Raw genomic sequence first — 14,310 nt, 5'->3', positions numbered from 1 at the left:
GAATCTTTTTCTCCCAGGGTTCTGGAGGTGAGAGGTCTGAAATAAAGGTGTGGGCAGGGCCACCTTCCCTCTGAAGCCTCCAGGGGAGGGCCCCTCCTGGCTTCTTCCAACTTCTGGTACTTCCTGGTGTTCCTGGGCATCACTGCCATCTCTGCCTCCGTCTCCACATCCCCTCTCTCTGTGTATCTTCCTGTGGCTTCCCCTTTTTATGAGGATACCAGTCATTTAGGGTGGGTCCTAAATCCAGGATAATGTCTTCTCCAGATCTTTAACTACATCTGCAAAGACTCTAAGACCAAACAAGGTCACATTCTGAGATCCCAGGTGGACAAGAATTTGGGAGAAAAACTATTGAACCCAGCACACCAACTCACCAGCATCTTTTGTTTGACGATTTCTCTAGCCTCCAACTGTCTTGGGTTTCTGACCTTGACCCCCTACAGTCAATGTACAAGACAGTAGCCAAAGTGATCCTGGTGAAAATATCAGGTCTCATCCCTGCTGTGTCAACCCTCAAAGGTCCCCACCTCATCTGGAGCAAAAGGCAGACTTCTTCCGAGGGACCACGAGGTCCCACAGTCCTCCCAGTCCCTGCTTTGCAGCCTCTGCTGTCCCAGCTGTTCCTCCAATCTGTTGGGCACGGTCCCCCTCTCCAGGCCTTTGCACTTGGTAGCTTTTTCCTAGACTTCTGTTTCTTCTAAACTGGCTCTCTCCCCTCCCCTCCGTGAAACTTTCCGAAGCCCCAGAAATGCCCATTCCTGCCCCTTTTAATGTTTTCTCCAAAGCGCTTCTCACCCCGGGAACACTCAGTGCATTTTACACATCCGTGGTGTGAGCTGTCTAGGTCCTCACCAGGATGAACTGCCTGAGGGCAAATCTCTTCCTGCTGTGTCCTCAGCACCCAGAACAGTGTTTGGCACACAACGGACACTCTATTGAGTTTTAAATTTTTTAATATATTAAATTTTAAAAATACATGGAACGGTTCATGAATTTACATGTCATCCTTGCGCAGGGAGCATGCTGATCTCTGTATCGTTCCAATTTTAGTATGTGTGCTGCTGAAGCGAACAGAGTTTAAAGACGTGTTGAATGACTACATGAATGTACTTATGCCAGAAAACAAAACAGAGGGTGCCCAGAGCCTGAAGCCCACCAATAAAGATAGTTGGGGAGAGGGCAAGAGTGGCCCAGCGACATACAATATGTTTTTAAAACGTGTATTCATTGCCATAGGGATATTTTTCCATCTATCAGACTGTCAAGAATGCAGAATACTAGCCAGAGGCCAGGTGCGGTGGCTCACATCTGTATTCCCAGCACTTTGGGAGACCGAGGCAGGTGGATCATTTAAGGTCAGGAGTTCGAGACCAGCCTGACCCACATGGTAAAACCCCGTCTCTACTAAAAATACAAAAAAAAAAAAAGAAATAGCCAGATGTGGTGATGCATGCCTGTAGTCCCAGTTATTCGGGAGGCCGAGGCAGGAGCATCACTTGAACCCAGGAGGCAGAGGTTGCAGTGAGCCGAGACTATACCACTGCACACCAGCCTGGGGGACAGAATGAGACTCTGTCTCAAAACAAAAACAAAAACAGAATACTAGCCGGCTGCGGTGGCTCACGGCTGTAATCCCAGCACTTTAGGAGGCCCAGGTGGGTGGACTGCTTGAGCCCAGGAGTTTAAGACCACCCGGGGCAACATGATGAAACCCCATCTCTACAAAAAAATTAGCCAGGCATGGTATTGCACAACTGTAGTCCCAGCTACTTGGGAGGCTAAGGTGGGAGGGTCACCTGAACCCTGGAGGTAGAGGTTGCAGGGAGCTGAGTTCACGCCACTGCACTCCAGCCTGGGCCACAGAGGGAGACTCTGCCTCAAAAAACGTTTACATTAAATTAAATTAAAATTTTAAAGGATTCAGAATAAAATTAAGAATATATTAATCTAACTTGGCAACAGCTGGAGACCCAGCCCTTGTGTGGGGCTGCTGGAAGGGGTTCTCAGGTCAGTGTCTCTGGGGGCCAACATGCTGTGTGGGGTGATCAAAAACCTTAGAGATGTGCACACCCTCTTGGGCCAACCATGACACGTCTAAGATTCTTTTTTTTTTCTTTTTTTGTGAGACTGAGTCCTGCTCTGTCGCTAGGCTAAAGTGCAGTGGCATGATCTCAGCTTACTGCAACCTCTGCCTCCCGGATTCAAGCAATTCTCCTGCCTCAGCCTCTTGAGGAGCTGGGATTACAGGCACACGCCACCACGCCCAGCTAATTTTTGTATTTTTAGTAGAGAAGGGGTTTCACCATGTTGGCCAGGCTGGTCTCGATCTCCTGACCTCGTGATCCACCTGCCTCGGCCTCCCACAGTATTGGGATTATAGGCATGAGCTACCGCACCCGGCATGCCTAAGATTCTCAATTCGTCTTTAGTGTCTTGGTCACACAGTGACTCCCTCTGGTTGGGTCTCACTTTTGTAAACTCCCTGGAGGCTCCAGTTCCATTTCCAGGGTCAGTTGGGACCCCATCTCAGCCAGGGAACCGTGGGGCTCTGAACTGCAGTTACTAGACAGATGACGACAGTACTTCCTGGGAGGCCTATTTGGAGGATTAAAATGTAATAATGGTCGCGCATGGTGGCTCATGCCTGTAATCCCAACACTTTGGGAGGCTGAGGCAGGCGGATAACTTGAGGTCAGGAGTTTGAGACCAGTCTGGCCAACACAATGAAACCCCATCTCTACTAAAAATACAAAAATTAGCCAGGTGTGGTGGCAGGCACCTGTAACCCCAGCTACTCAGGAGGCTGAGGCAGGAGAATCACTTGAACCCAAGAGGCAAAGGTTGTAGTGAGCTGAGATCACTCCACAGCACTCTAGCCTGGGCAACAGAGTGAGATTCGGTCTCAAAAAAAAAAGTAATAATGGATATAAAACATTTGGCCTGGACCCTGGTGCATACTAAGTGCTTAATACACAGTATCTGGGCTGGGAGCAGTGGTTCACGCCTATAATCCTAGCACTTTGAGAAGCCGAGGTGGGCCGATCACCTGAGGTCAGGAGTTCAAGACCAGCCTGGCCAACATGGTGAAACCCTGTCTCTACTAAAAGCATAAAAATTAGCCGGGCATGGTGGTGCATGCCTGTAATCCCAGCTACTCAAGAGGCTGAGGCAGGAGAATCACTTGAACCCAGGAGGTGGAGGTTGCAGTGAGCCGAGATTGCGCTACTGCACTCCAGCCTGGGCAACAGAGTAAGACTCCGTCTCAAAAATAAAATAAAATAAAATGTTGTTATTTTAATCCTTTTAAATAATTATTTAAATGGTATAATTTGCCATTTAAACTTTTTTTCCCCCAAATCAACTGCTTGGCCAATGACCTCCAAGGTTCCTGTCAATGTTGACAGTCAATAAAGCTCTAACGAGCCTCACCCTTGGGCACAGCCCTGTCCTACCTCCTCTGGTTACTTTGGCTTGAGGAATTTTGATTGTGAGCTAGACAATGCCAGCCCCACCCAGAATGCAGCTTCCCCCATCCCTGGCCCTGGTGTGTCAGGCGCAAGTGGAGGTCCCAGGCTTCAGAGCCACCATAAAGCCCATCCATCATAGGCTTTGGAGCTCCAAAACAGGCCACCTCCAGGGACACACCAGCCACAGGACCCTACCTGAACAACTTGGGGCCCATCGAAATGACACCAAGAGCAGCTCCCATGGAAATTTCCTTCCCTAGGCCTCCCTGCGTGGTCTTACTTGCACACAGCTGGTTTGTTAAGCCTTCTCTAACTTGGTAAATTTTGCTGAGGCCCAGTCCTGGGAGTTTTACACCATCCCCTCTTGATTCCTCACCCTGCTCCTGAGCCCATCCAACTCATCAGCAAGTTCTGTCAGTTCCGCCTTCAAAATACTTCTCAGGTCCTTCCGGCCCTCCATCATGGCTCCTACCAGCTGGTGAGCCACCATCTCTTGCCTCAGCGCCTGCGTGGCTTCCTACCAGGCTCCTGGCTTCCACTCTTACCCACAGTGGTTCATTCTTCATGCAAAGTGGTTTTTTAAAATGAAAGCCATGGCCAGGCGTGGTGGCTCACGCCTGTAATCCTAGCACTTTGGGAGACTGAAGTGGGCAGATCTCCTGACATCAGGAGTTCCAGACCAGCCTGGCCAACATGGCGAAACCCCGTCTCTACTAAAAATACAAAAATTAGCCGCGTATGATGGCGCGAGCCTGTAATCCCAGCTACTTGGAAGGCTGAGGCACAGAAATCGCTTGAACCTGGGAGGCAGAGGTTGCAGTGAGCCGAGATTGTACCACTGCACTCCAGCCTAGGTGACAGAGTGAGACTCCATCTCAAAAGAAATAAAAATAACACATAAATAAATATGAACGCCAGTCATGTCTCTCCCTGCTTGTAACTCTGCAACAGCTTCCTACAACATCAAGAGTAGAATTTCAATTCCGTTCTAGGACCCAGAAGCCTCCAACTCCCTCCGGCCCCATCCCAGTCTACTCTTCCTCCAGTCTCCAGGCCTTCTCCTCCCTGAACTTGTCCTTGATAGCCCTTCTGTCACCAGCTCTGCACCAAGGGCTCTGCTCAGCCACCAGCCCAGGTGTTGTCTCCTGGAGAGGACTCCCTGAACACCTGTGGAAAGCAGCACCTCAGCCAGGCACGGTGGCTCACACCCATAATCCCAACACTTTGGGAGGCTGAGCTAGGCAGATCACTTGAGCCCAGGAGGTCAAGATCGGCCTGGGCAACACAGCAAGACCCCATCTCTACAAAAAAAATAAAAAATAAAAAAATTAGCTAGGTGTGGTGGTGCATGCCTGTGGTCCCAGCTGCTTGGGAGGCTGAGGTGGGGGGATCACTTGAGCCTGGGTGGTCCAGGCTGCACTCCACTCTTGTCTGGTTAACAGACTCTGTCTCTAAAAAAGAAAGAAAGCAGCACTTTCAGCAGGCCCATTCATGCACACCGGAGTGTGAATAGGGCCCTGGGATGAGGGTAACACAGTGGGGTTCATTCACCAAAGTGAAATGCAATTTGGCTTTTAGGGGTCCACCCATGAGATACTCCATGAAGCCACCCGAACAAGCAGCTCCTTTTATTCATTTATCTATTTATTTATTTATTATTTATTGAGATGGAGTTTTGCTCTGTCACCCAGGCTGGAGTGCAGTGTTGCAGTCTCAGCTCACTGCAACCTCTGCCTACCAGGTTCAAGCAATTTTCCCTGCCTCAGCCTCCCAAGTAGCTGGGATTACAGGCACCCGCCACCACACCCGGCTAATTTCTATAGTTTTTAGTAGAGACAAGGTTTCGCCATGTTGGCCAGGCTGGTCTTGAACTCCTGACCTCAGGTGATCTGCCCGCCTCTGCCTCCCAAAGTGCTGGGATTACAGGTGTGAGCCACCACACTTGGCCAGCTCCTTTATTTATTTATTTATTTATTTATGAGACAGAGGCTCGCTCTGTCACCCAGGCTGGGGTGCAGTGGAGCGATCTCACCTCACTGCAACCTCCCGCTCCTGGGTTCAAGCAATTCTCCTGCCTTAGCCTCTCGAAGTAGCTGGGATTACAGGCGCCTGCCACCATGCCTGGCTAATTTTTGTATTTTTAGCACAGATGGGGTTTCACCATGTTGGCCAGGCTGGTCTTGAACTCCCGACCTGGAATGATCCACCCATCTCAGCCTCCTAAAGTGCTGGGATTACAGGCGTGAGCCACTGCGCCCGGTCCAGCAGCTCCTTTATAACAGCAGGGGATAAGAAACATCCCAAACCCTGTCAGGAAAAGATGAGTTATATGTGTGTCACCCTCCAGGCACACACCCGAGGACACCTTCAAAACAAGTCAGCTCTATTTGAAAGGAAAGGAGCCATCCACGTGAAAACTCCAGTGAAGAGAGTGAGGTGCCAGGTGGTGTGTACCATACACCGACATTTGGGTTAAAAAAGTAAATACATGGAGTTGTGTGTATGTGCCTAAAGTAGCTTTGCACACACCTAATTGGTAATGAAGTTTGTCTCCAGCCAGGGAAGCAGGTGGCCTGGGGGTCAAGCATGGGAGGAAAACGCACTCCTTTCTGTGGCGCCGTTTGCTGCATTTTATTTTTATTTATTTATTTTTGTTTATTTTATTTTATTTATTTATTTGTTTATTGAGACAGTCTCACTCTGTCGCCCAGCCTGGGTGACAGAGCAAGACTCTGTCTAAAAAAATTAATAAATACAAAATAAATAAATTTTAAAACTTTTTTTCTTAAAAAGATTCATTTGGCCAGGCGCAGTGGCTCACACCTGTAATCCCAGCACTTTGGGAGGCCAAGGCAGGCATATCATGAGGTTAGGAGTTCAAGATCAGCCTGGCCAAGATGGTAAAACCCCATCTCTACTGAAAATACAAAAATTAGCCAGGCGTGGTGGCAGGTGCCTGTAATCCCAGCTACTTGGGAGGCTGAGGCATGGAATTGCTTGAACCCAGAAGGCACAGGTTGCAGTGAGCCGAGATCACGCCACTGCACTCCAGCCTGGGTAACAGAACACAACTATCTCAGAAAAAAAAAAAAAAAAATGTCTACAACAGTAGAATATAAGTTCTCAAGAATATAAGTTCTTCCATTCGAGGGCACCATAGCTTATGGCTGGCATCATAGCTTATGGCTGGCACTGAGCTCACTGTTTAAGCACGACCCCTAGAAGTCTACTCTTGAAGCTGACTCTGCCCTACACCAGCCAGGTGAGCTTCGACAACTCGCTGACCTCCAGCCAAGCCTCCAGTGCCACATCTGTAAAATGGGCTAAAATAGGGTTACTGCGAGAATTAAATGACATAAGGCAGGTATGTTTTCTATTCTTCTGTAGATTCTCTTATAATAGCACTGATTGTTATTTTTTAGTGTTTTAACTCTACCTAGTTTCTCTAAGTTTGAAAGCAGGTTTCATTTTGACCACACACGAGTTAAAACCTTCAAACTGGACGAAATGATACACATCGTCCAGGCATGGTGGCTCCCGTGTGTCATCCCAGCAATTTGGGAGGCCAAGGTGGGAGGATTGCTTGAACCCAGGAGTTTGAGGCCAGCCTGGGTAACACAGTGAGACTCCATCTCAAAATACGTAAAAAAAAAATAAATTTAATTTTAAAAAGTAAAAGAGACAAAGTGAAAGGTCAGCCTCCGTGTCATCCACGACCCTCCGCCCCCAGTCTCAGTCCCACAGTCCCCACCCCAGCGGTAACCTCTTAGTGGGTGCTTGTCTAGCATCCTTAAAGATATTCTAAGTAGAAACAGGCATGTTACCTGCAGTACTTTTTTTTTTTTTGAGACTGAGTCTCACTCTGTTGCCCAGGCTGGAGTGCAGTGGCGTGATCTCAGCTCACTGCAACCTCCGCCTCCCAGATTCAAACATTTCTCCTGCCTCAGCCTTTTGAGTAGCTGGGATTACAGGCGTGCACCAGCATGCCAGGTTAATTTTTTGTATTTTTTTATTTTTTAGTAGAGATGGGGTTTCACTGTGTTAGCCAGGATGGTCTCGATCTCCTGACCTCGTGATCTGCCTGCCTCAGCCTCCCAAAGTGCTGGGATTACATGTGTGTGCCACCACACCCGGCCTACCTGCAGTACTTTTGTCAAAAATAAAGACATTGGCCGGGCATGGTTCAAGAATCACTTGAACCAGAGAAGCGGAGGTTGCAGTGAGCCAAGACTGCACCACCGCACTCCAGCCTGGATGACAGAGTGAGACTCTGTCTTGAAAAAAAATAATAAATAAACATTTTAAGAAGTAAAACAATTAAAATGATATTGTGACACCTTAAATCATTCTGTCATTGACTAGAATTAGTTAGCATCAACAAACAGAGAAAATAATAATTAAAAAGAAAGAGTTGAGAAAATTCTGCCTTCCTGAAGATTTTCTTAAATGGTTGGTGCCTTCCACCATTAAATTTTTTTCTGTCTTGTGGGAGAAGACTATTCATGGATATTAGCAGTAGAATAGTGTCTTCCGCTTGCAGAAAATTAGTATTCCTCGGCCAAAGAAGAAACGAAATGGGAGAGAATGAAGACCCCCATGGCTCAGAGTGCGGTGGATGCTGTGGGGAAGGGGCGGTTCCCTCCAAGTGGGCTGAGGACAAGAGCAGGGATGGGAGGGGGCTGCGGGCCAGGGGCTGTCACACCTGTATAAGGACACCTTCACCTCACAAGGCCCCTCCGTTTCTCCTTCTATCTCCCAGTTGGAAAAGTAAAGGGAAGACATACAGGAACTTCTGCAAGTTTACCTGAATCTACTGCAACACTGATCAGATGGAAATCAAGCTGAAAAACCCGATGGAAAATTGCCTCAGGTGAGAAACCACAGCACCAACTCCAAATTTAGAAAACAATTGCGGCCCACACGGTGGCTCACACCTGTAATCCCGGCACTTTGGGAGGCTAAGGCGAACGGATTACCTGAGGTCAGGAGTTTGAGACCAGCTTGGCTAACATGATGAAACCCCGTCTCTACTAAAAATACAAAAATTAGCCAGGTGTGGTGGACGCCTGTAGTTCCAGCTACTCGGGCGGCTGAGGCAGGGGAATGGTGTGAACCTGGGAGGCGGAGCTTGCAGTGAGCCGAGATGACGCCACTGTACGCCAGCCTGGGCGACAGAGCAAGACTCTGTCTCAAAGAAAAAAAAAAAAAATTGCATCGGGGTGCAGCTGTTCTCCTCTCCCCAAATCTTTGCACAGGCTACCTTTATTCATTATATAAACATTATGTGAATTCTCTAATTATGAAAGTAACATGTATTTGTTTTTTAAATTCTTAGACTATATAAAATAATATCAGTAAAAAGTGATGTGATAATCCACCATGCAAAGTCAATTCTGTTCATGGGGCCAGGCACAGTGACTCACACCCATAATCTTAACACTTCAGGAGGCCGAGGCGGGTGGATCACCTCAGGTCAGGAGTTCAAGACTGGCCTGGCCAACATGGTGAAACCCCATCTCTACTGAAAATACAAAAATTAGCCATGTGTGGTGGCAGGTGACTATAATCCCAGATACTCGGGAGGCTGAGATAGGAGAATCACTTGAACCCAGGAGGTAGAGGTTGCAGTGAGTAGAGATCATGCCACTGCACTCCAGCCTGAGCAACAGAATTAGACTCCATCTCAAAAAAAACAAAAACAAAAACAAAAGCTGGGCGCAGTGGCTCGTGCCTGTAATCCTAGCACTTTGGGAGGCCAAGGCAGGTGGATCACTTGAGGTTAGGAGTTCGAGACCAGCCTGGACAACATGGTGAAGCACCATCTCTACTAAAAATCCAAAAAATTAGCCAGGCATGGTGGTGCTCGCCTATAATCCCAGGTACTTGGGAGGCTGAGGCAGGATAATCATTTGAACCCCAAAGGCAGAGGTTGCAGTAAGCCAAAATCATGCCACTGCACTCTAGCCCCGGTGACAGAGCGAGATTCTGTCTCAAAAAAAAAAAAAAAAAAATTAGTTGGGCATGGTGGTGTGCACCTGTAGTCCCAGCTACTGGGGAGGCTGCACCAAGAGAATTACGTGAGACTCTGTCTCAAAAGAAAAAAAAAAAAAAAAAAAAACAAGGCCTCCAGATTTTTTTCTATGTTTGTGACAGCATTTCTCAACCTCTGGACTGACATTTGAGGTTGGATAATTCTTTGATGTGGGGAGATGTCCTGTGCATGGGTGGATGGGCAGCATCTCCCTATTATATAATAGTTGCAGCCCCCAAGCCCCACCCCACCCCCAAAGTTCTAACACTGCCAAATGTCATCTAGACAGAAATTCCACCCTCTCTCAGAGCCCTCATGCTCAAAGGTTGACTTCCTCCTGGTTCATGAAATAGGAACCAGTGGGTCAAGCTGTGCCCCCACCCCCCAACCCCCACCCTTCTCCCAAGGGGAGATGGAAGAGAAAGAGGTGAATTGGTGGGAAGAGGACTGGGGCCTGCGAACAGAGTAATGACACAGTTCCTTGCGGCCATTATCACCATCTTCATTTTGGAAGAAATCCATCGGCCCCACGGTATCCTCCTCCAAGGCGTTTGACCCAGGAGGCTGGCTAGCCATTCTGACTGAAGGAATATAAATTGGCAGCTCTCCCTCTGTCATCACCAAGACCCAGGAGAACTGCCGAGTGCCAGAAGCTGCTATGTATCGTTTACAACCGCTTGAAAAGTGCTAGAGGTATCTCCCGTCCACCCGGCAGCAAGTTCCATCAGGTCCGTCAGCAAAACATCGCAGCACCCGGCTCCCCAACTCCCCTCTGCCACTCCAGCCTGCCCCCCACCTCCCTGGATCACTGCTGGAGTCTGGTAACTGGCCTCCCTGCATCCACACTAACCTATTTCTCCCACAGCAGAGGGAACTGTCTGTTTAAAAGCCAAGTTAGATTTTATTTTTTCCTTGCTTAAAACCAAACGGCAACTGGAATAAAATCCAAGCCTCATGCGTTGACTCTGAGCACATCGTGTCCCCTGCGCTTCCCCATCTCTCATGCCTTGCTATCACTAATCTCTATTCCTCATCTCTATTCCTGAGCATCTTTCCATCCAGGCCACTTGTGGCTGGCTCACTCCCATTTTTCAGGGCTTAAAAAAAATGCCCCCTCTTTTGAGAAGCCTTCCCTGACCACTCTCACTAAGGGACTCCCTGCCATCTCTGTCGCCACCACCTCCCCATTGCAAGTCCTCATTTCATTTGCATCGTGGTACTTAGCATGCTAGAAACTTCCCTCCTGCCTGATGTCTCCAGCTTCCCCGACTAGGAGGAAGTTCTGCGGAGCTTCTTGGATGCTTGTCTGCTCTTCCACTGATCAGCCTAGAAGCCTGGATGCCCTAAAACAAGCCCTTGCCAAGTGATTATTAATGAAAACTTAATGAAGGCTTAGAAGGTAAGTCCTAGATCTGAAACCTTAGCACCTACAGGATCCTTCAACTGGGCATCAATTTGGTCTCGTAAAAGACTCTGTAAGTTCTAAGTTTTCTGTAAAATAATGGCCTCCAACCATGTCATTACAGAGCTGAGGGAGGGAGGGGGAACTCGCAGTCTGGAGCTGATCCCAGTGCATCAGAGTAAACTGCAGCTACGGGTAGAGAGGATGCTGGTGAGGTCCCCTAACTCAGGACAGACGCTGGAGGGGTGGCCAGGGCATTGGCACTAAATAAGAGCAAGGCCAGCTCTCAGCCCAACTGCCAGTTTCCTGAGCCATTTAAGGCACAAAAGTTCTCCTGACACCTTGCAAATCCTTCTGGCAAGAGAGGGGTTAATAATACTAGCAGCTGCTATGTGCACAGCACCCACCAGCAGCCGGCCAGATGCTGCAAGCTCTGTAGCCACCACCATCTCATCTGTCGTCCCAACATCCTCACAGGGGGATGACTAAGATCCTCAGTTTAGACAGGAGGCAATTGGCTCAGAAAAGTGAAGAAACTTGCCTGAGGTCACACAGCCAGGAAGTGACTGAGTCCCACCTCAACCAGCCAGCCCAGCTGCCTGGAGAGGCAGAGGAGCTCTCAACCTCATCCCTCAAACTCAGCCGTGTCTGACCTGGGAATGTTCAGGATCCTAAGTCCCTTTGCAGCTCTAAGCTTTTGCATTTGCACCTAAAATGGGACTAACATTTCCTATGATGCTCAAATTTCATTTATTCTTGCAACTGTTTTACTAATTACTTAGCAACCGCTCTGTGCCAAGTAGTGCTCCAGGCCAGGGGCCAGAAAACTTGATCCGCCACCTGTCTGTGGATGAGACTGTGAGTTATTTTCACAGCACACTCTACAGAGATTCAGATATCCCCCCAGCCCTACCAAAAATGTTTTTAACCTGTGATCTCACCATGGGGCAGGTTTTTTATTGTCTCATTAACCAGTAGTAACTTAGGGTTAGCAAACCTCATTTGGCCCATCACCTGTTTTTGCACAGCTCACAAGCTGAGAATGGTTTTTACTCTTGTTTTTTCCTTTTTTTAGAAGTCAAGGTCTCACTTTGTTGCTCAGGCTGGAGTGCAGTGGCATGATCATAGTTTACTCCAGCCTCACACTCCTCAGCTCAAGTGATCCTTCCTCCTCAGCCTCCAAAGTAGCTGAGACTACAGGCATGCACCACTATACCCAGCTTATTTTGTTTATTTTTTTGTAGATGAGGTCTTACTATGTTGCCCAGGCTGGTCTCGACCTCCTGGGCTCAAGTGATCGTCCTACCTTGGCCTCTCAAAGTGCTGGGATTTAAAGGTGTGATACATTTCTTAATGGTTGAAAAAATGTTGAAAGAATATTTTATGACAAGTGAAAATTATGTGAAATTTACATTCTTAGCATCTGTGGATAAAGTTTTACTGGACACGGCCATGCCATTTTTTTGCACATGGTCTGAGGTTGCACTAGACCACCTGGCTTCTAAAGGCTGCATGTGTGTATGTGTATATATATATACACTTTTTTTTTTTTTTTTTTGAGACAGACTCTCACTCTGTCACCCAGGCTGGAGTACAATGCTGCAATCTCAGCTCACTGCAACCTCCACCTCCTGGGTTCAAGAACTTCTCCTGCCTCAGCCTCCTGAGTAGCTGGGGTTACAGGTGCCTGCCACCATACCTGGCTAATTTTTATATTTTTAGTAGAGACAGGGTTTCACCATGTTGGCCAGGATGGTCTCAAACTCCTGACCTCCAGTGATCCGCCTGCCTCGGCCTCCCAAAGTGTTGGGATTACAGGCATGAGACACCATCCCCAGCTACCTATATATATTTTTCAGACAGCTTTGTCACCCAGGCTAAAGTTCAGTGGTGTGATCACAGTTCACTGTAACCTCCTCCTTCCAATCCTCCCACTTCAGCCTCCAAAGTAGCTAGGACTACAGGCATACACCACCACACTCAACTAATTTTCTTTTTTTTTGGAGAGATGGGGTCTCATCATGTTGCCCAGGCTGGTCTTGAACTCCTAGGCTCGAGCATTCCTTCTGCCTCGGCCTCCCAAAGTGCTGGGATTACAGGTGTAAGCCACCACACCCGGCCCAAAGTCTCAAATATTTACCATCTGGCCCTTTACAAGAATAGCTTGCCACCCTTGATTCTGGATCTTGTTGACATGCTGGTGACACAGGGCACCCCACATGGAGCTTACACTCTAGTCCAGGAACAGCCCATGCAAACATCAAAAGCTGAGGCAGACCATTCCAGATCCTGGTCTCTGCAGTGAAGATAGGAGAGAGTGACTGTCTCTGAGGGGGTGTGTCCAGCTCAGAACTGCGTGAGGAGTTAGGCACAGGGACTTCCAGAAAGAATCTCTGAGGCAGGGGGACAGCAGATGCAAGATTCAGAGACAGGACCAAGCGTGATTCCACAATCGGCAGCAAGATGCACGGCTGGCATGGAATGGACAGGGGACCACTTGTAAGTAGGCCAGGTAAGCAGACTGGAACTTTCTTCCGAGCGGAATGAGACATGATTGCATAGTGTTAGGCAGTGGCATGACAAATCCTGGTTCCATTTCAACAGGATCCCTCAGGCTGCCTGATAGGAAAGGCCATATACACTCAGGGGATATGGCCAGACGGCAGATGCCAGTGACGTAGAGGAAGACGATGGGTGTGTGTGGGGAGGAGGAGACAGCTGCACTCAGTGTGATCTGGTTGTAGGGCCAGCAGTACAAGCTGATGCCTCCGATCCAGGCTCTCCAGAGGTTCAAATGAGGGAGCCACAGACTGATGGCGACTGAAAGCCACACACAGGCCACCTGACACTCCAGTGTGCTGGGCCCTTTCGCCTTCTCCATCTCACTCTCATGAGCCCCTCAGGGACCAGTAGGTGGTCCTCGCAGACCCAACTGATAGAAAATGGCAGACCTGCCTAAGTTTCCAAGGGTGCCAAGGGTGATGCAGACTGTGACCCACCTCTCCATCAACCAAGAAGCAATTCTTATCATTGTTCTGCCTAAAAACAAATCCTTCTGCTTTTATTCGATTCCTTTTGTTTTCTTCCTCAGATACCACACCGTCTCCCCTTTCTGCCCTCTTATTATTTGATCCTCTCAATAACTTTGCAAGGGGCCAGGTGCGGTAATGCCAGCGCTTTGGGAGGCCGAAGCAGGTGGATCACCTGAGGTCGGGAGTTTGAGACTGGCCTGACCAACGTGGTGAAATCCCCTTCTCTACTAAAAATACAAAAATTAGCCGGGCATGGTGGCGGGTGCCTGTAGTCCCAGCTACTGAGGAGGCTGAGGCATGAGAATCACTTGAACCCGGAAGATGGAGATTGCAGTGAGCTGAGATCGCACCACTGAACTTCCGAGATTGCACCACTAC

General features: G+C 48.5%; 1 non-coding gene across 1 annotated transcript; it reads right to left on the bottom strand.

Moving 5' to 3' along the window:
- Nucleotides 1-970: 970 nt before the first annotated feature.
- Nucleotides 971-1,072, bottom strand: LOC116270845. Its single transcript, XR_004179153.1, has one exon. It is a non-coding gene; the product is annotated as a U6 spliceosomal RNA (small nuclear RNA).
- Nucleotides 1,073-14,310: the final 13,238 nt, after the last annotated feature.

This window comes from Papio anubis, chromosome 16 (genome assembly GCF_008728515.1).
Source record: "Papio anubis isolate 15944 chromosome 16, Panubis1.0, whole genome shotgun sequence".
Lineage (NCBI taxonomy): Eukaryota > Metazoa > Chordata > Mammalia > Primates > Cercopithecidae > Papio > Papio anubis.
Note: the sequence above shows the minus strand (reverse complement) of the source record. Positions and strands in the feature narration are given on the sequence as shown.